We start from the raw sequence: 20,663 nt of genomic DNA on the forward strand, positions 1-20,663 counted from the left end.
AATTTGAGTCCTTAGTGATGCCGTTTGGTCGTTGCAATGCTCCTGCTACCTTCCAGCCCTTTATCAACGGTGTGTTTCAAGACCTGTTGGATCAATTTGTAGTGGCATATCTCAACGACATCCTCATATTCTCTGACAATTTGGAGGAACATTGTGGACACGTTCAGGTGGTCTTGGAATAACCTCTACATCAAGTTAGAGAAATGTGAGTTCAGACAGACCCAAATTTAATTCCTGGGATACATTATCTCCCCAGAGGGCTTAACTATGGATCCCAGGAAGATGAAAGCCGTCCGGGATTGGCCTATTCCAAAGAATTTGAAGGAAGTACAGCACCTGATTGGTTTCGTAAATTTCTACCTAAAATTTATCAAGGACTTCTCAAAAGTCATCTCTCACATTACCTCCCTCACAAAGAAAGCATGCATGTTTTCCTGGTCCCCAGAGGCTCAAAATGCTTTCGAGAAACTAAAGACTGTATTTACTTCAGTACCAATACTGATCCACCCAAAACCCAGAGCTGTCTTTTGTCATGGAGGTGGACTCCTCACGACTTTGCGGTGGGAGCCATTTTGTCATAGTGAATGGGAGATAAGATGTAACTACATCCTTGCGCATTTCTAACCTACATGTTATCACCCGCAGAGATAAACTACAATGTTGGGAACAAGGAGCTTCTGGCCATCAAAGTGGTTTTCACCGAGTGGAGACACCTCTTCGAAGGAGACCATCACCCAGTGATGGTTCTTACTGACCATAAAAATTTAGAGTTCCTCTGCACTGCCAAGAGGTTGTCTGTGAGACAAGCATGATGGCCCTTGTTCTTCTCCAGGTATAATTTCATTCTGTTCTACCACCCTGGTTCCCGAAATGGCAAGGCAGGTATATTGTGCAGGATTTGTGTAGAGTCTGAAGAGAGAGCAAATGCGACACAATTGTGTCCCCAAGAAATTGGGGAGCATCTTACACTCTGAAGACCTAACAAAGATTTAGAGAGAATACAAAAAAGACCCATTCTTGAGTTGTGCTTCAAAGGATGGGAAGCTTTTCTTTACAGAAGGGCTTTGGTGGCGAGAACACCAACTGTATGTTCCCGAGGCTGGTCGACTCGAAGTCCTTAAATTAGTCCACGATTCCATGCTGGCCGGTCACCTGGTGGTCACAAAGACTTCAGAACTTCTACTTTGTTTCTTTTGGTGGCCTGACTGCAGGAGGGATGTGAAGAAGTATGTAATCTCTCTTGCAAGGTATGTGCTCGGAACAAGACGCCATGTGCTCACCTGCTGGGCTTTCTACAGTTCCATTCAGGCTATGGGGATCTATATCCATGGACTTTATAGTTGATCTGCCCCCCCTTAAAACGGATGACTACTGTCCTTGTGGTTGTGGACCAACTTACGAAGATGGCTCACTACAGCCCCATAGAAAAAAATCTCACTGCCAAACAGACCACGAAGTTGATGATCCAGAAAATTTTCTGACTACATGGAATTCCAGATGATGTGGTCTGTGACAGAAGGGTCCAGTACACCTCAAGGTTTTAAAGACAATTCTGCAGGGTCTGCATATTACCGTAAAACTCTCCTTTGCTTTTCATCCACAGATTAACGGCCAGACGAAAAAAACAAATCAGACTTTGGAGCAATATCTCTGGTGCATTATCTTCCATCTACAGGATGATTGGGTGGATTTATCAACAGCAGAGTTCAGCTACAACAATGCTCAACACCGTTCAACTGCCCAGAGCTCATTTTATTCCAACTATGGTACACATCCTGTCTTTATGCCTGGCCTCCCTATCAACACTCCAGTCCCATCGGTTAACTATAGACTGACGGCGTTAGCAGAAATGCAGAAGCAACTAAAAAAACCTAATAGGAAACCCAGAATAGCTTTAAGAAGGTGTCTGACCCTCATCGCCAAGCAGCTCCTACCTTCCAGGTTAGAGAAAAGGTGTGGTTAGCCTCCAAGAACCTTAAGGTGCAAGTGCCCTCTCCCAAACTTCAGGAAAGAAACTAGGGACCTTTCCCAATTGCAGAAAGGGTCAGCCGCAGCCTGAGGATTCATCCTGTGTTTCACGTTTCCCTACTAAAGCTATATCATCAGAATACTTTTGTGGGAAGACATCAACCACCTCCTCATGTGAAAGTTCAGGGCCAGGACGAGTTCATGGCAGAGAAGATTCTAGACTCCAGACTTCAGAGAGGTAAAATACAGTACCTTGTGACATGGCAAGGGTATGGGCCAAAGGAGAGCTCCTGGCAGCCAGAGAAAAATGTGCATGCTCCGAGAGTCACACAGGAGTTTAACAGGAGATACCCTGTAACCTGGGATGTCCGGAGACCATCCTCAAGGAGGGGGGCTACTGTCAGGGCTCGAACCCACCTCTTGTTTTCCAGTCAGCAGCTCTCTCCGCTAGGTTTTCCAGGACATGAACAGTTCCCTCGCTGAAACCTAGCCTTTTTCTGTATTTCCCAGTTACCTAGTTCCTGCCTCCTGCTCCTGTTCCTGATTGCACTTCCTATATAAGCCTAGCCCTGCCATTCCTTCAGTGCGTCATTATTGTGCTCTACCACCTTGATCAAGGTACTCTTCCTCCTGCTCATCTGCAATTGTACCGATACCTCCTGCTGTTAAGCTCTAGCTTCAATTTGACTAGGCTTCTGTCTCATCCCAATTGTACTGCATACCGATACGTCCTGCTACTGACCTGTGGCTTCCATTTGACTACACTTCCATGTCAACCCATTGTACTGCATTCCGTGACTTCTCGATAATGACTCCTGGCTTACTTGACTACTCTCCAGTGCCCAGCTCGGCTACTACACCTGGGCTTCAATCCAGCGGCTGAAAGACATTACAAATTAAGTAGTTCCTCAGCATTTTTTTTTAAAAACTAAATAACCACAATTTTAATAACCTCTCTGGGTACTGTAGTCCCCCCATTGCAGCTGAGCTCTGGGTCACGGAGGGGGCCATGCTGGCTTTCCCCGCCTGCAACATGCAGATTGATGTCTATCTTCCTATAAAAAAAAGGGGAGGGAGCCATCAGTCTGCAGGATGTGGGAGGGAGAAGCCAGCACGGCCCCCTCCGACTCAGAGCTCAACTCCAAGCCAAACTTCATGAACCGGTGACCGAATTCCTTTCGGGAGCAATTGTAGCCTAGACAGGGCATCCACTTTGACATGACTGATGACTACTGCTGTAAGGTCATTTTTGTAACTGTCTGCTGACTTGTACTATATTTGTCTCACAGCTTTTGTATCAGGATGAAGATCTGACTGATATTAATACTACAGAAACAAATGCGAGGTGCGATCAGCGGTGTAAAGAGGGGATTCCTACAGGTAACCGCCCAGGTGAGTAGTAACCACTAAATACAGCAGAGAGGAGTCACAGATTCTCCTCGGTCACATTCTTATCTCTCAGCTGTGAGTGAATGCGGTTTCTTAGAATCCCACTCCCTTACATTGTACTGTATATTATACATTTCCGCAGTGTGTAATCTCACCGTAATAGGCCGCCTGCACGTGGGCGGAAATCCTGCGGGATTTCCGCCGCTCAAAGCCTGCATAGGAGGCATACAAGGAACCCATGGGGCCCCAGAGCAAAACCCAGAATGCCTCCTCCCTCCCCATGGATAAATATAATATAATATGTTTTTCTCTCTAGGCCCAGACTGCCACTAAGATTTCTTGCAGCCAAAACTTGCTTCAGCCCACTCCCCCCAGCAAGCTGCTGCTGCCGCCACTAGTGAACTTTTCAATGCCCCCCCAATAATATGCCCACTGTGGTCCCACTGCATAGCTATGTCCCACGTTGTGATCTCACTTTATGGAATAGTGCCCCTGCTGTGGGCTCAGTTAGTAATGTGACTCCCTTTGAGGTTTGAATTAATTATGTGACCACACTTTTTGCTCTCAATTAGTATTATGATCTCCCTCTGTTCCCCTAATCAGTGGCATAACTAGAGTCATATGGGACCCAGAATAAAGTTTTAAATATCAAAAAATATCCTTCCATATCATGTTCATCTCCAAGTGGCTTCATCATCCTCCCATGTCCCCAAACAACTCCCATCATTCTCCAAGATCCTGCAAACAGTCCTTATAATCCCCCAAACAACCCCAATCCTCATGTACCTAACCAGCCCCCATCATACTCCACTCTCCCCCAACAGCACCCATCATCTTCCATTGCCTCCGTCATCCACAGGTTCACAGTGTGACCTTGCTTCTTTTCCCCAGCGCCGTCACTCAGACTGCAGTGAACGCCGGAGCCGGGGAGGGAGGAAGGAGGTCACTCTGTCAGCCTGTGAGAGAGAGCGGGACATGGCAGTACCGTGAATAAGACTGTCCGCACTAGTAGCAGCAGGTGACGCCATAGCTTTAAGAGCGCTAAACTAGGTGGCCGTAAGATTGTGCAGTTGCCACACGCCTCCCCGCCCCGGCCTAGTCCTAGTCTGATGTGACAGCATATAGAATTATTGTATGTACTAAGCTGTCTTATAGATGAGCAGTTCTACATTGACTGTACACTGTGTGTTACTGACATCCGGCTTCATGGGAGATTTTATATGAGTTCTTTATGGAAAAAAAGAAACTAATGTTGGTGCAGAAATGGCCGAACTCCATCTGTATGGAATATACTATTTCTGTAGCTTGGGCTCGGAGATCTATCAGGGACCGGAAGCCGGGACTTGTGGAGGACTCTGCTGCAAGTTAGTTTCATGCTCCTTTTACAGATCCCCCAGGATACCCATGTTATTGATGAAAGTCCTGTTAGTTACTTGTAAGTCCTGATTCACATCTGTAGTTTTTGTTGATGTTTTCTGCACTGACAATCTCTTGGTATTTAAGTGAGCTGCAAACCAAGCAACTTCGATTATAGAGTGATTCTCACTCACTTGCTCTGTCAGGACCCGTAATGCCTATTTTGAGTGATTACTGTCAGCCTGTGTAAAAGCACCATTAGATGATGATTACATTTTGCTACATGACTTGTTATTTGTATAGAAATGTTATAAAATAGCAGTATCATTTATAAGGTTTATAATATTAAAGAATAATCAGCTTTACTCTCTGCAGATGACGGTACCGGGAGCTCAGAGGGATGTCTGATATCTGCAGATACTAAAGCAGAGGATTGTGGTATCACACAAGATACATATGAAGAACCTGCCATTATCCCAGATATCTCCTCAGCCCTTCACAGCAAAGATCCATCATTCAATCTTCCTATACAGGTCCTATCGTCTGATTTATCACAGACTGATAGGCAGGAGAAATGTCTCAGAAGGGGAGAACATCAAAGAGCTGACACAGGGGAGAAGCCGTATTCATGTTCAGAATATGGGGAATGTTTTACAGAGGAATCACATCTTGTTAGACATCAGAGAAATCACACTGGAAAGAAGCAGTTTTCTTGTTCCGAATGTGGAAAATGTTTTGCAGGGAAATCAAAGCTAGTTCAGCATCAGAGAATTCACACAGGAGAGAGGCCGTTTTCTTGTTCAGAATGTGGGAAATGTTTTGCATTCAAATCAGTCCTTGTTGATCATCAGAGAATTCACACAGGAGAGAAGCCATTTTCTTGTTTAGAATGTGGGAAATGTTTTTCAAGGCAATCACAGGTAAGTAGACATAAGAGAATTCACACACAAGATAAACCATTTTCTTGTTCAGAATGTGGGAAATGTTTTTTAAGCCAATCAAACCTTATTAAACATCAGAGAAGTCACACAGGAGAGAAACCGTTTGCTTGTTCAGAATGTGGGAAATGTTTTGCACAGAAATCAGACCTTGGTAAACATCAGAGAATTCACACAGGAGAGAAGCCGTTTTCTTGTTCAGAATGTGGGAAATGTTTTATAGTGAAATCAGACCTTGTTAAACATCAGAGACGTCACACAGGAGAGAAGCCGTTTTCTTGTTCAGAATGTGGAAAATGTTTTGCAGTGAAATCAAGGCTAGTTCAGCATCAGAGAAGTCACACAGGAGAGAAGCGGTTTTCTTGTTCAGAATGTGAGAAATCTTTTGCATTGAAATCAGTCCTTGTTGATCATAGGAGAACTCACACGGGAGAGAAGCCATTTTCTTGTTCAGAATGTGGGAAATCTTTTTCAACTAGTTCATACCTTTTTAGACATCATAGAATTCACACAGGAGAGAAACCATTTTCTTGTTCAGAATGTGGGAAATGTTTTGCACAGAAACCCGTCCTTGTTAAACATCAGAGACTTCACACAGGAGAGAAGCCATTTTTTTGTTCAGAATGTGGGAAATGTTTTACAGTGAAATCAGACCTCATTATACATCAGAGAAGTCACACAGGAGAGAAGCCGTTTTCTTGTTCAGAATGTGGGAAATGTTTTACATTGAAATCAGTCCTTGTTGATCATCAGAGAAGTCACACAGGAGAGAAGCCATTTGCTTGTTCAGAATGTGGGAAATGTTTTTCAAGGGAATTAGATCTTATTATACATCAGAGAAGTCACACAGGAGAGAAACCGTTTGCTTGTTCAGAATGTGGGAAATGTTATGCAGGGAAATCAAAGCTAGTTCGGCATCAGAAATGTCACACAACAAAGTAGCCATTTTTATGTTCAGAATGTGGGAAATGTTTTAAAGTGAAATCATTTCTTGTTGATCATAAAAGAATTCACACAGTAGAGAAGCAGTTTGTATGTCCAGAATGGGGGAAATGTTTTACTTAGTAATCATATTTACTGCTACATCAAAAAGTACACACAGGAGAGAAGCCATTTTTTAAAATTTGTTTTTGTCAAACCATACAAAAAATGTAAAAGGTAAAGTGACATGTGCACAAAAGGGGAAGTTATTTGCATCACTAAATGATGAATAAGAAATGTATGTAATTATCAATAAACATTTGTAATCCAGAAACAAATAGTATCCAGATAACTCATACACAAGAAAAGGGAATCAATTTAGAGCAGTAAGTGCTGAATAAGAAATGTATGTAATTACTGATAAACATCTGTAATCCAGAAACAAATACTATCCAGATAACCCGCCTTTATATCACCCGTGTACATAGAATATTTCACACTGATACATATAACTGCATCTCTGTGCTGGATTATGGTTTTCTCCAGCAGGTTTCGGGGTATTTTGTAGCTTCCGAATTGTATAGAGTGCACACATCATCGACCAGATCAGACACAAATGCTGGTCTAAAACCGGGAGAGTCTCTACAATGTATAAAGGCTCAGGCTTTTTATTATAACACATGATAACCGCCCTTTAATGGGCGTGCAACAGATTACATCAGTAACATATAGGATTCTCATTTTTTGGATCATATAGAATCCCCCCCCCCCCTTCCTGCCCACCTTCTCTCAAGTCCAATGTATAAGCAAGTCTTTGTCTTACGTACTTTCAGTTTTGAGCACATGTTTGTATCTCTTTGTTGTGAGCTGGATTATGGAGAAGTTTCTGTGTGGAGGATGGGAAAGGACTGGGGAAACACTCAGTATTGAATACAAGCAATAACAACACTGTGATTTAACTCTTTCCTTATGCAGCAGAGTTCCACATTAGGCTGAAGTCACAAAACACACATAATACGTCTAATTTAGTACAAATCGATAGACATTTTATACTAACTAATCATCATGTCTATCACAATCCCCCCTTAAAATGTCTATCCTCTAACTCTCTATCTAATTTTCACAGTTCTCTGCGCATGAGCCTATAACTGGAGCGCGTTGAAGGTTCGTTTTAGGGTCTTCAAGGGGGTGTAGGAGTTGTCCACTCCTTCTGGGGATGCATCCAGCGAACTCATTGTGGGAGCGGCTTTTCCAGCATCAGTTTCACATTTCTCTCTGACACGGGATAACACAGCGGACTAGAACAGAAAATGTAATCATCAGTTCACATACGACAGCGACGCCCGTCTGTGCCAGGATCCTTTACCACCCGCTCATCCATGGCGAGTGCTGGTCCCAAAGGTTAGCTCTTTTTAGTTAGTGCGGTCAGCTTCTTAATGGCAACTGCGTCTTTACCCGCGGGTCACGTGTCGTCTGGGATGTAGGTACAACAAGTCTCCCCTATCATCTTACAGACACCCCCTTTTTAGCCAAAATCATATCTAAGGCCATTCTATTTTGAAAAGTCATAGTCGAGGTAGGTCCTATTGGTCGACTAGTCCCTATAAGGCATCTCTAGTGTAATTTATAAACCGCTGCTAATTATAATAAACATAATTAATCCAGTCAACGTTTATTTACCATAATGATCAGGAAAATGGACTCGAATCTAGTTTTAACTTGGTCTCTATTTTTTTAAAACTCGTCAGGTACCCCCCTTGGCTATCCTATGACGTCAATGTAAACTACCACCAGGGGTCTCTCTTCTTGCTCTAGTATAATGTTACAATACTAGTAGCGTGCACAGGTACGCACAGCCTGGGACTCCCTAATCTTCACCCACACCAATGTCCCTCCTGGAGATAGTCCGGATGGTGAACACGTCCAGGCCGCCTGCACTGACCCTACACTACCTAGTGACAAGACTGGAAGGAACCGCCGTACCAATGCGGAAAACAAGGATAGACCAACATAACAGGATAACCACAAAACACAGACTGAGTTGGATCGAGATAGAGTAACTATTGGGGGTAACCTCATTATCCTCAATGTTGTCTGACAGGATGTGGAGGAGCATAAGGGCTTTACTAAGGCACACTCCCCTGTCCAATTACCCTCCAGGCGGGTCCTCTACCTCATGTCTCCACAAAACCAGTAAACGTCTCCTAAGGACTGAACCTGATTCTGGATCCATTCCCCTCCTATCGTACCGTAGGAGGAGCAATACCCATTGGTGAGTTCCCCAAAAATCTCCCTCCACCCTGCCTATTTGCCTGGCAGGTGTAGTTTCCAGGGTAGTCAGTAATACTCTCTCCGGTGCAAAACACTTAAGTAGTTATAGAGTATTCCTTCTTCCACTTCTCACGGACAGTGTAATTGGAAATGTTCGTGAAGAGACTGATAAACCACTCTTCAGCATCTACAGGGAAATTTAGGGGGACCATCCCCGAGTGTAGTCGGGCACTACTGCACACGCAACAGTTAGACTTGTTGCTCCTGTTAGCATTGTACCTCATCAACTCCAACCAGAGATTCTGGTCAGATTAGCCAGTCGCTACTGTCAAGGTGTCCTCAAAAGGTAGGGTCGGCTATGATCATCATGTTTGTCAAGGTCTTTATCTTACGGCGGAGGGGGTTAATTATGGGCACGGGACTAATTATGGGCACGGGACTTCCATTCGGGTGCATCTACCATATCCCTTATTTTAAACTTCCCTAAGGGATCTGTCCTCCCGTATCGGTATGTCCCCAGACTGTAAGTCCCCTGTCCCCGTCCCCCCCCCCCCCCCCCGTCCCCGTCCCCGTCCCCCGGGCTTGGGATCTCCCATGGTTAGTGTAAAAACCGCATTAAAACCAAGCAACATACTAAGTTCAGCCTTCCAATACCTGCTGTCCTTATTATTCTCAAGGAGGGTTATACGACTGATTAGGGATTTCCCGCTCTTATCTTTCTTATTTAAGGCACTTCGCGGTTTATAGGACCAGTCTATTCCTGTGTTACATCCCACTAATCCCCAATAATGGCAGTCTTCTCCCCAGACGTTATCAGTGGCGCAAACATATTGTATTCCCCGGGTATGTAAGTCATATAACCAGCTGGACTGAGCTAAATCTGGCCTGCAGTGGGATCTTGCGCCTAGACACGGGACCACAGTACAATAGTCGAAGGAATATGTGGCTACTTGAGCATTGGACGAGTTATACTAGAAGGTAACCATACCCTCATATTCTTCCAACTAAGGATTCCAGTTGCCACCCTCCTCTTTCACTAGCCCTAACCAGAGTAATGTCCTTGGCACAACTAAGACTGGTCTCCCGGATCTGAAGCTTTCTTACAGTATGAAGCATGGATCCATGTAAGTCTTTCGGCTAGTTTCACAGCTGTGGCAGTAGTCAGAAGCAGCTGGTAGGGGCCATCAAATCGGGGCCTAGGAGGGTGCTTCCTGGGGAACTTCTTGACGCACACCCAATCCCCAGGCTACAAGATATGTGTCCCAGTGTCTGCCGCTGAGTCTGGAAGAGAACACCTGTGCATAGGCTTTGGTTAGTTCTTTAACAACGGAAATCACATACTTAGTCAACACATCAGATTGTAATTGTAACTACTGAGGATAGTAACGACCTAGCCTTGGGGCTAGCCCAAACAATCTCGTAGGGAGATAATGCATGATCCCCCCTGGGTTCATATCTAACACTGTATAAGGCTATTGGATGGCAGTCTTTCCAAAGTGGTGTCATTTTTAAGTATCATACTTTTTAGCGTGCCACTACGTCTCTCCACCTTTCCACTACTCTAAAAATGGTAGAGTATGTAAAAGGCCTGGGATACACCCAGAGCAGACATGACATGTTACATTCACCTGCGAAGTTTATACCTCTGTCTGACTCTGAATCACTTCTGGTACCCCATATTCACAGTTTACCTCGTTCATGAGCTTCTTTGCGGTTACCTACTTGTTTGCCTTGGTAACAGGGTCGGCCTCCAACCTGCAAAGACATCAACAACAACAAGCACGTATTCATACTTCCCAACAAGTGGGAGCTGAACGTAGTCAATTTGCAATCCCTGAAATGGGTAGAGTGGTCCCGGCAAGTGTGGTGTGGCAAATTTACTTCTGCCCTGACTCACCTATGGCATAGATCATGCTAAACTGGACAAATGATGCAGCAGCTACAGAGAACCTAGAAGTCGCCCGTCCTCTTTCAAGCGTCGTCGTCATTGCTGCTTTACTAGGTGGGTCTTTCCGTCCATCAGCTGGGCCATCATGGGATACAGGAACTGTGGTGGGCAAGTGCTGTTGACTGTTCACCACACGCTGTCCTGTTTCTGCTGCTCCCATATAAGTCCATTTATCCTTTCCTTCCTTGCTGGCTTGTAACTGTAAAAGTCTTTAGCATATCAAAGTCCAAATTTTGTCAATGTCCAAAGTTTTTACCACTAACTCATGCCGTCAGTATCTTTTCTTCTTTCTTCCACGGCTTGAGGGCTGCTGCCTTTGCTATGCTGTCAGCGAGGGTGTCGTCTCTCGCCTCCCCAGTGTAGGAATCGGTGCGAACTCTCAACTTTGTCAGGTAGAAATAGGGCCTCCATGCGACTCTGTACCGCTGCACCATTCTCGATTGGTTGTCCTGCTAAGGTAAAAAAACTGTCTGGCCTTCCATATTGGGCCGTAATCATGAGCTATGCCAGATGCATACCAGGAGTCAGTGTAAAGGATTGCCGGTCTTACCTCTCGCCACTCTACTCGCCTCAGTGAGGGCCTTCCATTCCGCTTCTTGTGCTGAGACATGCGAAGGCAGAGCTTCTGCTTCTAGGACATCTTGCTGTGTGACCACTGCATATCCGATGTGGAGTCATCAATTCTCACCCTGGTACCATCTGCAAAAAGCTCAACATATGCATTATCAACAGGGGTTCCGGTAACTGTTTGCATACCTGCAGTTTCTTACTGTATTAGTACTAAATAATCGTTTTGTTTTTTGTTTTTTTTAAACCCAATAGCTGATCTACAACACCTAGATCATCTATGACCCAGATCACCTATGCCTCCCCCCTTTTGAACCGGAATACTCAATGGAAAAAAGAGTAATTGCGTTCAAACTAGTACAAGTTGAAAAAGGAAACCAAGAGGCACAAAAACAAGCACTTTGTAGGTCAAGGTGACATTGTATGCAGCGAAGTCTGAGCGAAAATATCCTTTAGATTTTTTTTTTCAGGTCGCAGTTAGCATTTTTTAACACAAGGGGGCGCAACACAAGTCAAATTTTACGTCACCCAGTGTAATAGTATTTCAGGGAACGTCCAGCGTTTAACTTTCACTCTCCTGTCGGAATATAATTATAGATTCAGTGTAGACTGACACTAGAATATACAAAAGACTTAGGGAAAAAACTAAAGAATACGGATGAATTAACATCCTACTCTGGGCAATTTAGTCCCTCTTTCTTCACATAAAAAGTAAAATTACTTCATCAAATTGCGTGAAAAAGTTTGCTGGGTGACTATAGGGAAATTATTCCATCTGTAGGAGCCTTCCGTAACATCATCTGTCTGAGCATCCATTGGAGAAGCGGGCAGTGGAAAACAGAGCCCCTGGGAACATGAGAGAGCGTCCCCTGTCAAGTGCAGCAAAATGGCCGCCAGAGGCAGAAAGGGCGGGGCTACAAATCTCCCAGGTGAGGCAAGATGGCTGCCGGAGGAATGGGCGGGGCCAGGAGCAGCAGCACTTCCAGGTGAGGCAAGATGGCCGCTGGAGGAGGAAGGGGCGGGGCCAGGTCCTGTCCCGGATGGGGAGGGACCGGAAGTAACATCACACACCCTGAAAGTGAGCACATGGGGGGAAGTAACTTCAGGGTGGGGGGAAGTAACTTCAGGGTGGGGGCAGGGCTCACCAAATTTGCTGCAAAGTCACACTATGTGGGGTTGTAAACATTGCAAGCGCGGCCGCCATTACAGGGAGGGGCTGTAGTCAACACAAAGGCATTACATTGTTCATTAGCAATACACATACCCCACTACATGCTTTCCTCTCTTGAATCTCTTAACTACGTTATACCAAAGAACTAGCTAAAACACCTTTCTTTCTGCTGGGCTTCCTGCTCATCTTCTGAAAACTTTCTACAATCTATCTTACCATACTCATTTCTGCTTATCTGTCCATAACCTGACATTTCTTTCTGCAACTTTTCCTGGTCCTTTTCTTTGTAAAACGCTTCTACGTGTTTTGCATATTCCAAAACATCCTGTACTGATCCCTCATTCTATTCTACCTGCTTATTCTATCCTATCCGAAGTTTCTGGACACAGAAGTGTTCCTCTTGTAAAATCTGCTTTCTTCAAATCCTTCCAATATAACCTCTCTTTCCCACTCAGATTACAATGCACATTAATTCTACAAAATACAAGACAACGGGAACGGAAGGGTTAATTGGGAAATGCTTTAGTGGCTTAACTTCAGTCCACTCTCTTATCAGCAACCCTCCCCCAATAATAAACACTGCACATTCTTTAAATTAAACGTCTGAAACACACAAAGACTTATTATTTTCAATGACCAAGAGTTTCTGGAGACGTCAGCCGTCACAAAGCACGGCTATATTCCTGCGTATATACCTTTTCACATATGAGAACATAACACGCTCAATCATAAAGGTAAATATGCGTATCATAAATCTTCCTAACCTCACACTAGTTTACCTAGGAGTAAGTGTCTCTCTCCGGCGTGCTCCCTCAGACTTAAATAGCCGAGTCCGCCCTTTTGACACATTAACCCTCACAGAATTTATCTCTTGGTCTTGTATACACAATTTTTAACCGTCTCAGACATAGCAGCCACAGCATACAAAATACCCCTAGACAGGTAACATGGTGATAATCGGGTGGACAGAACTAGAGTTATTACCTGCCTTTCAGTGAAGGTCTAGTCTGGATCAGATACAGGCAGTTTAGCAGTTGGAAATCAGCTCACAACGGTAGATTTTACATAAAGCAATCTTACCGTGTTCTGTAGATTTTTGGGCCCCTGAGTTCCGCATGCTATCTGCCGGTCTCTATACGTTCCAGGCTCTGACCTCACAGATCCACCCGCCCACCCAGTGACGCCAATTTGTGCTGGATTATGGTTTTCTCCAGCAGGTTTCGGGGTATTTTGTAGCTTCCGAATTGTATAGAGTGCACACATCATCGACCAGATCAGACACAAATGCTGGTCTAAAACCAGGAGAGTCTCTACAATGTGTAAAGGCTCAGGCTTTTTATTATAACACATGAGACCCGCCCTTTAATGGGCGTGCAACAGATTACATCAGTAACATATAGGATTCTCATTTGTCGGATCATATAGAATCCCCCCCCCTTCCTGCCCACCTTCTCTCAAGTCCAATGTATAAGCAAGTCTTTGTCTTACGTACTTTCAGTTTTGAGCACATGTTTGTATCTCTTTGTTGTGAGCTGGATTATGGAGAAGTTTCTGTGTGGAGGATGGGAAAGGACTGGGGAAACACTCAGTATTGAATACAAGCAATAACAACACTGTGATTTAACTCTTTCCTTATGCAGCAGAGTTCCACATTAGGCTGAAGTCACAAAACACACATAATACGTCTAATTTAGTACAAATCGATAGACACATTATACTAACTAATCATCATATCTATCACAGTCTCTAAACTTGTTTCTAACTGTTCATAAAAGATTACTTGTATAACTTACATGTTTGTGTTTGGGCCGATCTTTCTTCTTCCTTTCGATATTTTAACAGAACTGATGGAGATGATCCTTTCATTTATGATAACCATAAGAACCGTATTCCACCACTGAGCCCAGCAAGGGCGTCTCCCCTCCATCTCATCACTATAGGGTCATATACTAGGAAGAGTCGCACACAGTAATATACAGCTGTGATCACATGGGAAAGGTTCTACAACTTCAGTGTAACATATCAGACTTTATTTATACAGGACTATACAACTTGGGGTACACAGCCCGATAACTCATGGGTCCTACGCAGTTCATGTTCAGGTGAGCTCTTAACATGCCAGGTTTCAAGAGAGCCAAGAGTTTTATACATAAGTGACAACTTGGGAAAGTTGCTGAGACATAATAGTCCATATTGGGGTCAAACATTTACAGATCAGGTAGATACTGCCAACAGAAATACATAAGATCTTAAATCGAGCCTTGCTAACCATTTTCTTTCCTGCATGGTTCAGGTAGCCGGCTCAAGTTTGACTCAGCCTTCCATCCTTCTGAGGTTGGGAAAATGAGCACCCAGCTTTGGTAGGGGGTAATAAATAAATTACATGAAAGCGCTGCAGAATAGGTTGGCGCTATACAAATACCAAGATGTATTTTATTTTTTAAAGCCAAACAGAACCCGGGCACACATCACCGTAATCCTGTAAGACTCATGCAGCAAAGGTTTTTTTTGTGCCAATCACCTCCATAAGAGTTCAGATTAACTCATTTTAATGGCTATAATGTGTAAAGAAGATGTATTGAAGGAAGGGTTTTGGATGAAATGTTGTGATGTGTCATTCAGCCAATATGTGTTCTTTGTATTTTATAGGCATTACAGGGTTAATTTCCCCTCCTGGGGAGGTGATTGGCACAGGAAACTATTGGTACGTGAGTTTCCTGGATTATGGAGTTGTGTTCCCCGGGTTCCGTTAGCCGTGAATGCTACGTCTGATCTTATGTATTTGTACTGACAATATCTGCCCAATCTCAGATTTATATTTTCACTTTCTGTGGTGATTGAATGTAAATGTTTGCACCCTGATATGGACTATTGTGCCGGACCGGCTCTTCCAAGTTACATTTTTGAAACAACAGAATGAACCTAATTCTTCTTTATTGATTTAATTAAAACAGCCAGTATTGATGGGTTTCGGAGACGCAGCCCCTTCCTCAGAAATCGCTGGGTAAAGTACAAAGTCCAATAATTAAGATAGGAGAACAAATAGAGTAAAAGTAATAATGAGAGAAAAAAGAAGAGATGCATAAAGAGAGTAAAAGTAACAAACAGACTATATGCTCAGGGGTTTACCATATTAATTTATATAGTTAGTGTGATTTGGTAAACAGACTAGTCTATATATATAAAATTGAATGTATGTCTGTATGCGTGCGTGCGTGCGTGTCTGTCTGTCTGTCTGTTTGTCTGTTTGTCCTTTATGCGCTACTACACCATTCATCCGATCGCCATGAAACTTTGGGAAGTTGTTGAGTACACTCCTGGGAAGATTATAGGCATAGTATAACTATCCTACGATAAATGGCGCGCGCGCGAGCGTCGTCGAAAATTACCACCCCCCCACGTAGATCGAATAAGTAAGCCACCTGCTATTGTGATGTCATCACTGATGTCATCAACATCGGACGCCCTTGAACATGCCCCAACATGTTCTATAAAGCTGCATTGTGATGTCATTAAGGCTCTATTTTGACACGTACAGCTTGGAACCACTAGAGCACGCCAGCCAATTACCATTGGAGTTGGAAGTGGGCAAACATGTACTAGGATATCTTCCTAAGAAGCCACAGCAGCCGGATAAATTGTATGTTGCACCCAACGGCTATTTTATTCAGCCCGCAAGGGGGAAGCAGCGGCCTACAAAATCTCATTCAGGTAGGTAGGTTCAGTTCTTGGAGGTTGGGGAATGCTTATGGGCAAGGCCTTATGTCTCATCCCAACTCGATTATTCAATTCTAAGCGCAAAAGAATTAGCGTCCAAATTTTATGTACGGAATTTAATTTTCTCACTTCCCAATGTCATAGAAACTTGAAATTTGGCACGAGCATTGATTATGTCATAAATAGGAAACGTTAATGGGTCCCAACTCGATTATTCAATTCAAAGCGCCAAAGAATTAGCGTTCAAATTTTACGTACGGAATCTAATTCTCTCATTTCCTGATGTCATAGATAGATAGATAGATAGACTGTATGCAATAACCCAGATAGATAGATAGATAGACTGTATGCAATAACCCAGATAGATAGATAGATAGATAGATAGATAGACTGTATGCAATGACACGTACAGCTTGGAACCATAAATACTAGAGCACGCCAGCCATTTACAGTCAGTCTCCATTGGAGTTGGAAGTGGGCAAACATGTACTAGGCTATCTTCCCAAGAAGCCACAGCAGCCGGATAAATTGGATGTTCCACACAACGGCTATTTTATTCAGCCTGCAAGGGGGAAGCAGCGGCCTAAAAAATCTCAGTGGTCGCTGCTGCCGTCATCTAGATATATAAAAACGAATGTATGTATGTATGTATGTCTTCGCAGCATTGCGCGACGGGTACGCTAGTAGTATGTATAGCTCATGAGTAGAGAAAGGAGAGTTTGTAAGAGTGACAGTAACAACCTAAGTCAGTGGTGGTAAACCTATGGCACGCATGCCAGAGACAGCACGCATAGCCCTCCCTGCTGGCACCCGCCACTGTTGGACGCTCACCATGATAGTGAAAACTGGCAGGGGTGCTACAGCTCCCCTACTGGTATTCACTCAGTGGCGCTGATTCCGGTGCACGCCGTGACTTCAGTGTGCACCCAGGATTCTCCTCCCCCTTTCCTGATGTTTCCTTTTAGGTTATGCGATAGCAGGGCAGGAGGTGTCTGGCAGTACACACTGACGTCACAGTGAGCACCTGGGATTAGTGCCAGCAGCAGCGTCATGCAGAGGAGCAGGAGGGGGTAAGTATATGTCAGGGGTGGGGGGCACTGTTACTACTGGGGGCCGCTGTGCGATGTCACTATTACTACTGGGGGCCGCTGTGCAATGTCACTATTACTACAGGGGGCTGCTGTGGGGTGTAACTATTACTACTGGGGGCTGCTGTGGGGTGTCACTATTGCTACTGGGGCTGCTGTGGCATGTCACTATTACCGCTGGGGCCGCTATGTGGGATGTCACTATTACCGCTGGGACCACTGTGGGATGTCACTAGTACTGCTGGGACCACTGTGTGTGGTCACTATTACCACTGGGACTGCTGTGGGAGTTTATTATTACCGCTGAGCCTACTGTGGGGTATCACTATTACTACTTGGGCCACTATGGGATGTCACTATTACCACTGAGGTCACTGTGAGATGTCACTATTACTACTGGGGGCCGCTGTTGGGGTCACTAGTACTACTAGATCCACTGTGGGGTGTCATTATTACTACTGGGGCTGCTGTGGGATGTCACTATTACCTCTGGGGCCACTGTGCGGGGGTCACTATTACTACTGGGGCTGCTGTGGGATGTCACTATTACCTCTGGGGCCACTGTGGGGGGGTCACTATTACCACTGGGGTCGCTGTTGGGGGGGTCACTATTACCGCTAGGGCCGCTGTGGGGGGTTCTCTCTTTTACCCCTGGGGCCACGAGTAGTCTCACGATCAAAAATTAGAGACTTGTTGTATGGAAAGGATATTGTAGCATCCTTTGGTTTTTATGTTTTGTGTGTAGAAATTAGCCCGTACATGTTTTTAAAGGATCTTAATAAAGAATTATTATTTTAGTCTATATCTGTGAAGGGCATAACCCAGGAGAAGAGGCAGCGGTGTCACCCGCAGGCAGTGATTGTCCTTGGTTGCAGGTAGTGTGGTGCTTAGCTAAGATGTGCCAGCGCATGTGCCTTGCTAATGATGATCTGTCCCAACTAAATTTTTAGGGGGGTGATTGCCAGGCTCTTGCCCCCAATTTGGCTTAATAGTGTGACCTGGGAGCCTCAGATGCATACATGCATGCTGCCCCTGCCCTTCCCTATCCGTTTCTGTGGTGTTTCCATGACTTTCTGATGTTTTTAGGTGTTTCACAAGTCACCATCTATGCGGAGCATCTGTCAGCTTGAAAAATGCCCGAGTCTCCTATTGACTTCAATGGGGTTCGTTACTTGAAATGAGCTCTCGAGCATGGTGGAAAGCTTGACTCGAGCAACGAGCACCCGAGCATTTTGGTGCTTGCTCATCTCCACTCTTTACTTTTCCTATTTAAAGGAGATGTCCCGCGCCGAAACGGGTTTTTTTTTTTTTAAACCCCCCCCCCGTTCGGCGCGAGACAACCCCGATGCAGGGGTTAAAAAAACCACCCGCACAGCGCTTACCTGAATCCCGGCGGTCCGGTGACTTCAATACTTACCGCTGAAGATGGCCGCCGGGATCCTCTATCTTCGTGGACCGCAGCTCTTCTGTGCGGTCCACTGCCGATTCCAGCCTCCTGATTGGCTGGAATCGGCACGTGACGGGGCGGAGCTACACGGAGCTACACGGAGCCCCATAGAGAACAGCAGAAGACCCGGACTGCGCAAGCGCGGCTAATTTGGCCATCGGAGGCCAAAAATTAGTCGGCACCATGGAGACCAGGACGCTAGCAACGGAGCAGGTAAGTAAAAAACTTTTTATAACTTCTGTATGGCTCATAATTAATGCACAATGTATATTACAAAGTGCATTATTATGGCCATACAGAAGTGTATAACCCCACTTGCTGCCTCGGGACATCTCCTTTAAGACCTAAAGAATGGTCGTGCCAAAATTCATGTTTCATATACAACACCGGAAAGTTAGAGAATTAGTGTTGAGTCAGTCAGTGAGGGCTTTCAACATCTCTGCACCTTTCCTCCAAAACATCACCGACTGTCTGTCCGCTGTCTCTAACACTATGTCCTCTCTCTACCTAAAACTAATCCTCTCTAAAACTGACATACTGGTATTTCCACCCTCCACTAACCGACCTCATCCTGACATCTCCATCTCAGTGTGTGGCGCCACCATAACTCCCTGACAGCATGCCCGCTGCCTTGGAGTCATATTTGATTCTGATCTCTCTTTTACCCCCTACCTCCAATCTCTGGCCCGAACATGTCAGCTGCACCTCAAGAACATCTCAAGAATCCGCTCTTTTCTCACCGTGGACACGTTAAAAACGCTTACTGTTGCCCTCATCCACTGCCGGCTCGATTATTGCAATTCGTTGCTGATCGGCCTCCCCTGCACCAGAGTCTACCCTCTCCAATCCGTCCTAAATGCGGCAGCCAGGCTCATCTTCCTGTCCAGCCGCTACTCGGACGCCTCTGCCCTCTTCCAGTCACTGCACTGGCTGCCTGTTAAATACAGAATTAAATTTAAACTCGCTACCTTCACCCACAAAGCCCTCCACAGCGCAGCGCCCCCCTATATCGCCTCCCTCATCTAAATCCATCAACCAGCCCGGGCTCTCTGCTCTGCTAACGAAACCAGACTGAGCGCCCCGTTAATTCGAACTTCTCATTCCCACCTCCAAGACTTCTCCAGAGCAGCACCGGTCCTCTGGAACGCACTACCAAAGGCTACCCGAGCAATCCAGGACTCAGAACTTCAGGCGTGCTCTAAAAACGCACCTCTTCAGGGAGGCATACCGCATTCCCTAAACCAAACCCCTCTGTACTCCGCCTGATAACATGCTCCCTGACCTACTGACTGCAATCCCTGCTAGCCACCATATACCGCTCCTGCAGTCATACCGATTCTGCCGTCACACGGCTAAATGTCTGACCATTGTGTATGTGTAGAGCATCGCTCACTCTCCCCCTGACCATACCGCGCACATCTCCAGCCCCTTTACCTTCTGTATCACCCCACTATCTGTAGTATGTAAGCTCGTTGGAGCAGGACCCTCACCCCTATTGTTTCCATCAACTGATCACTATGTAACCGCGGTTCTGTAATGTTTGTACTTTTGTCTTTCTGTATCCCCCCTGTCTATGTAAGCGCTGCGGAATATGTTGGCGCTATACAAATAAAGTTTATTATTATATATATATATATATATATATATATATATATATATATATATATATATATATATATATACACACAGTGGTGGTGCCTTGACATAAGAGTTTAATTCATTCCGACACGGAGCTCGTAAGTCCAAAAGCTCCTATGTCAAGGCATTGTTCCCCATTGAGATGCCATTAATGAGTTCCAATGCATTTCAATGGGGAAACTAACTACAGGTTAAAAAAAATCACCACCTCCGGCGTTCCCCGATGATCTGCGGCGCTGCTGCA

General features: G+C 44.9%; 1 pseudogene; it reads left to right on the forward strand.

The window, feature by feature from the left end:
• LOC136629218 (zinc finger protein 850-like) overlaps positions 1-20,663 on the forward strand; it is a 162,747-nt pseudogene that overhangs the window by 116,402 nt on the left and 25,682 nt on the right.

The sequence above is a fragment of the Eleutherodactylus coqui genome, chromosome 5 (assembly GCF_035609145.1).
Source record: "Eleutherodactylus coqui strain aEleCoq1 chromosome 5, aEleCoq1.hap1, whole genome shotgun sequence".
NCBI classification, from domain to species: Eukaryota; Metazoa; Chordata; class Amphibia; order Anura; family Eleutherodactylidae; genus Eleutherodactylus; species Eleutherodactylus coqui.